Source organism: Acomys minous (assembly GCF_964271855.1).
Source record: "Acomys minous genome assembly, chromosome: 10".
Taxonomy (NCBI): Eukaryota; Metazoa; Chordata; class Mammalia; order Rodentia; family Muridae; genus Acomys; species Acomys minous.
In genome coordinates, this window is record NC_140491.1 from 35,986,013 (window position 1) to 35,992,782 (window position 6,770).

At 50.8% G+C, this 6,770-nt stretch overlaps 1 long non-coding RNA gene across 1 annotated transcript; it reads left to right on the forward strand.

Annotated features, from left to right (window-relative positions):
* Window positions 1–1,182: 1,182 nt before the first annotated feature.
* Window positions 1,183–5,344, forward strand: LOC311607999. The gene is made up of 4 exons (XR_014782813.1): window positions 1,183–1,255; window positions 1,365–1,468; window positions 3,218–3,433; window positions 4,688–5,344. It is a non-coding gene; the product is annotated as an uncharacterized lncRNA (long non-coding RNA).
* Window positions 5,345–6,770: the final 1,426 nt, after the last annotated feature.

Below are 6,770 nucleotides of genomic sequence, written 5' to 3' on the forward strand. Positions count from 1 at the left end.
TGGATGTGTGTGCCTGTATGTGTGAGCGTGCTTGCATGAGCATGTGGGTTTACGAGTGTGAGCATGCACATAAGTGTTCCCTGCATGCTTGTTTGCTCATGCACATGTGTCTGTACATGTGTGCATGTGCTGGTGAAGACCTGTGTGTTTGTGCATGCAAGTGTTTGCATCTGTTCATGTGTGCTTTTGTGTGTATGTGTGCTTATGTGTGCATGCACCTGTGCCCATGCGTGTGTGTGTGTGTGTGTGTGTGTGCGTGCGTGCGTGCGTGCGTGCGTGTGTGTGTGTGTGTGTGTGTGTGTGTGTGTGTGTGTGTATTAGGGTATATGGACTAGATGTGCTGGCTAGTTATTTTTTTGTCAACTTGATGGACTAGGGTCCTCTGGAAAGAGAACTTCAACTGAGAAAACCCGTCTCCGTCAGATTGACCTATAGGCAATTTTCTTGGTTAATGGTTGATGTAGGTGAGTCCAGCCCGCTGTGGGCAGTGCCAGCCGCTGTGGGCAGTGCCAGCCCTGGATAGGTGTTCCTGGGCAGTATAAGAAAGGAAGCACATGAGCCTGGGGAGCCGGCCAGTGAGCAGTGCTCCTCCATGGCCTCTGCTTGCACTCCTAGCTCCAGGTTCCTGCCCCACTGGGTTCTTGCTTTGGCCTCCTTAAATGGTGGACTATGATCAGCGTGTGTTTCCAAATGACCCCTTTTCTTCTGTTTTTGGTCATGCTGTTTACCAAGCACTAGAAAGAGATGCCAGACTAGTCTGGAACGTTCAGAGATTGTCCTGCCTCTGCCTCCTGAGTGCTGGGATGAAAGACTTGCACCACCACCTCCTTCCTGGCCTGAAAAATTCATTCATAAAATACCATTTATTTATCCATTTATTTATTTATATAGGTGTGTGTCTATCACCTGTTTATGTCACAGGCAGTTGTGAACTTGCGTCATCGGGAAGGGCAGCAAGTGCTCTTAATTTCTGAGCCACCTCATCAGTCCAAAGGGGGGAAAATGCATTTTTCCGCCCGGGCAAAGAATCTTTGGCTTTTCAGAAAAGTCTGTGGCTTAAGAATGTTAAGAACCAAAAAAAAAAAAAAAAAAGAAGGTACTGATGTAGAATCTTACAACAGGGACATTTGGCTGTGTGCTGTCTCCCCCTCACTCCCCCACCTTTACTTTACAAGAGTGTGCAGAGCAGGCAGTTTGTAGAGGTCTATTGCCCAGAAAAGCATGCTGTCATTGGCACTGCAGGTCTCTGTTGCTGGTAAGAGGCCGTGGCTGGCTCTTGGGGAAGAGAGACTCAGGAGTTGGGGTGGGGGCGGGGCAGGTGATCGCAAGAGTGTGCATACCCACGAATCTGCCTACGTCCCCAGGTGCCAGATGTTTGCACCAGCTGTCCAGGGTGGAGGTGCAGCCTGTAATCCAGGAACTTTGGAGCAGAGTGGGCGGTGTGGGCGGTCCTTGTGGAAATGGAAAGGTAAGCCTCATTAAGCCGGAACTCGAGCAGGCAAAGGCAGTCAGTCTCCGCACGCACGAGGCTCTGCTTTTCACCTGCAAAGGATGAGGGAGAGCCACTCTGAAGAGCCACGTGGCTGGCCTTGGTAACAGGCTTGCAGCCAGAGGCACCGGTACTGGCAGCTTTTTCTCCCATCTGGAGCCGAGATGAGGTGGAGTAGGTGGTCTCTGTGGCCCCTCCCAGGTTTATTCAAAATACAACTGGACCTGACTTCTTCGCAGGGTGTGTGTGTGTGTGTGTGCAGGCTATCTGGCGGTTTCTTTGAACATCCTGGGTTTAGTGTAATGGATGTTGTCTGAGGGTTTGACATGCCTGAGCAAGGTTCCTGGGGGGAACTTTTATTTTTCAGAACTAACATGTTTCCTTTGACGGAATCGCACTGCTCTTTATGCCTAAGGACAGCTGCATCCTATATCACACAATTAACCTGCAAGGGAATGGCAGCTTCTCCGTTCCCCCGCGAAAGGAGGAATCTCACCAAGAGCTCTGGCCCTGTACGGCTTCATGCATATTCCATTTAGGCGTCTGCAGTGCCTGCACGATCCATACTGGAGGGATATTTATTTCCAGGCCCGCCACATGCTCCCCGAGGCAGCCCCCACACAGATTTTAATTGCTAAACCGACTTATTCTGACTCAGTGTCTGTTTAGTAAAATGTCTGGAGATACACGAAGGGGGCGGGGGGAGACCGTGGAGCTAGGCCAGATGCTGTCTGTGACTAACAGGACATCCATCGGAGAGGGCTGAGCGGCTCGCTGGCATGTCATAGGTGGGTGGGTTTCTCAGAGCTCTTAGCTGTGCCCCATTGTGCTAAAATAGTAGTTTGTGAATACGCATTGCATTAGAGCTCCTAGGCTGAGCTGACTCACGCCTGGTGACTGTTTCTGAAGAACGCCTCCAGGTCACAGGCTGCTCCAGCTTTGTGAAGACCAGGAGGCCACCAGGGATTTCCTGAGTGTGCTGCTGACTTGGGCGAAGGGCTCTAGGCCCCTCGTTGCCTCATCTTTTTTTTTTTTTTTTTTTTTTTTTTTTTTTTTTTGTGGTGCCAGTCAGCGGCCCCTGAGCAAAGCAGGAGGTGGCACGCTGGACACTGGTTCTAGGACAAGACTTGGATACTGCCGAAAAGCCTCATCTTTTCTTTTCTTTTTCCCTTTTGAGACAGGGTCTCTCTGTGTAGCCTTGGGTGTCCTGGACTCACTATGTAGACCAGGCTGGCCTTGAACTCACAGAGATCAACCTGACTCTGCTTTCCTGAGTGCTGGGACTGCAGGCGTGCACCATGACATCCCACTTCTCCCTCCTTCCTTCCTTCCTTCCTTCCTTTTTTTTTTCTTTTGTTTTTTCAAGACAGGCTTTCTCTATGCTATCTTGGCTGTCCTGGACTCGCTTTGTAGACCAGACTGGCCTCGAACACACAGTGATCCGCCTGCCTCTGCCTCCTGAGAGCTGGGATTAAAGGCGTGCGCCACCACGCCTGGCTTCTCTCTTTCTTTATTTTTCTTTTCTTTTCTTTTTTTTTTGAGGGCAAGGGAGGGATACATACACAGATGGGCACGTGTGTGTGGGGGGGGTAAGGATTGGTTTACCATGTAGCCCAGGTTGGTCTGGAATTTATGATCCTCCTGCTCAACTTCCTGGGATTATGACCACCTCATTCCTGGCCCAAATCCTCAACATTTGCATATATGGCTTTTTGGGTTCCTTTCTAGGGTGGCTTGGTAACCTGTGCAAGCTCTGGGCCTCTGGCAGCGGGAACCCACAGGCTCGGTGAGCCAAGGCTGAAGTGCTCAGCAGCATGGGCCATGCCGTCATCCCCCCCTACCCCCCCCCCCCCCCCCAGTGTGCTGCCTTGAGTCTTTGTGACACAGGATTTGTGTCATACGATTGCTTCCAAGAGCTCCAGCAACAATGGAAAGAGTGTGGAGGTAAGCAGCTGTGTTCTTTTTTTCCTCCCCATTAATAATTGAATTTGAATTCACTCGTATTTTGAAAGAACAGAGAAGCAGGTCCTGAGGGCACAGGTTTTAGTAGTATAACTTTCTGAGAAAGAGAATGCAGAAGTCTCAGAGGGCAGGCTCTGAGGCCCTGGGAGGAGGCCGAGGCCGTGGGTCACTGCAGACAGTGTAGTCTAGCCAATGTCAGCTGGGGTGACATTTCCCCCCCCCACCTCCCCGCTCCCCTGCCCCCCACATTTTAATGGCTGTGGATACTTTTGTCATAGCTCACTCTGGTTTAATGGGTAGACTCTGGGATGCTAGCTAAAGACCCCCTAACTCAGAGGTCAGCGAAGATCCATCCGGCTCAAACATTGGCAGGGCCACTCTGGAGACTGTTGTCAACAGCTACCAAGCATAGCACTCACGCACACGCGTTCTACTCCTTCTGAAGCCCGCGTCTTTGACATTACCTGTGTGGTCCCCACCAACCCTGCTGAGAGCACAGTGGGCGTCAGGCACAGTGTCGTCAGAACTCAGCTACAACTGAAGCCAGCCAATCGGGGTGTCTGAAGGCAGCCATTCTGTCTAAGACACAAGGGTGGGTCTCCCAAGGCAGTGTTAGGTGGTGACCTTTGTCCTCAACAAATGCCAGCATCCACTGGAGACGCAAGAATCTGAGAAGGGATGGACTTTCCCATGGGCCCATGCCATGTGATGTGCTGGTGAGATTTGTGGTCCACATGCTGTTCCTAAGGCTTGCTGGCTTCTCTTGCTCATGAGCCTCCCACTCAGGGACCATCCAGTCCTGTTTCAGGGAGGGTGACAAATTCATACTGACAGAGCCCAGGCTTGTGCTCCTGCTCACAGTAGTCACTGTGACTACTGACTGTTCATAACTGACCTGAAGATTTCTGCAGAAAAATCCTTCTCTCCAGCCCAGGAGTCCCTGATCAGAGGCGCTCTGGGGCAGGGTGGGGTGAAGGCTGTTTGACCAGGAGAAAAGAGACTCTTTCCAGGCCTCACAATGCAGTCTTTCTCACTGTGATGGCTACTCTAGGGTGTCAACTTGATTACATTTGGAATTAACTAAAGCTTGAATGCCTCCTCAGTGCTGGAATTAAAGGTGTGTGCCACCACTGCCTGGCAGGTTATTTTTTTGTTTTGTTTTTCTTTTTAGTTAAAATAATTGAAGTAGGATGACCCACTTTTACATTTTTATTATTTTTCTCTTTTTTATTTTAGAAAAGAGTCCCCACAGACTTATACCCTGCCTTGCAATTCACCTTCAGAACCTCAGACTCGGGCCCCTCAGTGGATGATGTTCACATCACCACATCTGCCTGCCACGGTCTCTGTCACCTGGTCATGCTGGGACTTCTGAACCCAGCCTAGCCTCACCCTGGCAGATACCCCCAGGTGCCACTGACACCTCACTGCCTGCTGCTCTGCCATGAGGAAGTCCACCTCAGCCTCACCTCTGTTAGGAGCCCCACCCGCCTCCATGTCCTGCCCCTTACCTTAGTGTAACTATTTCCTTCCCCAACCCTGTTCCCCTGCTGCCCTCTGCCTCCATCTTCCTGCCTCCTCTCTTACCCCACCCCCAGAGACCCCTCCCCCCCACCCCATTTGACGTGTTTCTGCTTTCTTTCCTCATTCACCTCCATGACAACCCCCTACCTCTGCCACTTGACATATGGTGTTTATTTGGGAAGACCCACTTTTGGTCCAGATCTGTTGCGGTGACAGGATTCCCCCCCCCCCCCTTTAATCTGGGCCACACCTTCTGATGACAGCCTATCTGAAGGACACGGGAAGGAAACCTGTGCTCTTTGCAGGCTGCGTTTGCTCTCCCTGGCAAGCGCATTCCTTCGCCGGCACTAGAGCCTGCTTCTTCAGGATCCCAGCTGAGACAACTGGCCTTGTGGATTCTTGGACTTTCTGTTGGTAGCCAGCCATTGTGTGACTAGCTGGACCACAGCTTACGAACCAGTCTAATAAATCCCTTTTCTATTTATAGAGATTCATTCTACATGCTCTGTTTCTCCAGGGACCCCTGACTGTTACACTCGCTACTTTTTTCTTGTGTATTTCCCTAAGAGCCTGGAGACCAACAACTTCAGTTCAGAGAAGGACAGGCAGGCTTAGGGGAGATGGAGAAGCAGGAGGGATAAAGTCTGTTTAAGGGAGGTGTCTCGAAGGCTGCCTGTGCCTACCCGAGGCCACCCTAGGCTGTCTAGGGATATGTCCCCAGGTCTTTTCACTGGAACAGGAGTCTCTTTACTGTCACACATTTACTTACGTTCTTCCGGCTGGGTTTGGAAGGCGCTAAAGTTGCTGGCAGGGGGTCTGTGACCTGGGTCGTGAGCAAGCCCTGGATTAGGCCGTGTGCATCTGTTCTATTATTTTATAAATAGCACTGTAATTAAGCTATAGGCATCGTGGGGCTAGGGAGATGGCTCACTCGCTAAGAGTGCTCACTGCCCTTACAGACCCTGAGTTCAACTCCCACCACTCACACGGGGCATCTCACAATTGCTTTAAACGCCAGCGCTGAGGGCATCAAATGCAGTATCAGGGGTGCGGGCCCTCACACGCACATACTCACACACAGATGCACACATACTCATGTAATAGATAAAAAATGCAGGGAGCTATTGTCAGCCCCCTCTTCCTCCTAGCCCAGGCTAGCCAGTGTTCAGTCGGCCCCCACAGCTTGCTCTGCGTCCCTTCTGTCCCCGCCTCTCTCAATTATTCCTTCACAACCTCATAAAGCGTTCCTTTCTTCCTTATCTCTGCCCTCAGAGCCTGGCCTCATTGCTCCTCAGCTCACAGATGGCCGTACTGGCAGCCTTCAAGGCCTAACCAAGCAAATCTCCCTCCTGGTCTGCATGATTCCTTGGTGGAAACACATCTGGGGCTTCCAGTCCCCTTTGCCTGCCATTTGGTGTGTGTCGTAGGAGGGAGTTTACTGTTTCGTGGACTGGGTCAGGCAGCTCAGTGGGTCCTTGTCAATCCTGAGTCGTTGGATTCCCCTGATGACCCACACGGTGGAAGGAGAGGACTGGCTCCACAAAGTTGTCCTCTGACGGCCACCGAAGAGCCTTGGTGCACGCCCCTGCCCCACAATAGCTAAAAAATATATATAATATATAATATATAATATATAATATATAATAAAAAGAACTATTTTGTACTAGACATGGTGCAGGAAGGAGTTCAAGGTCATATTTGGTTACTTATCCAGTTCAAGGCCAGCCTGGGCTACATGAAATCTTGTTTTGAACAACAGAAAAGCCATACATCTGTAACAACCACCACCACCACC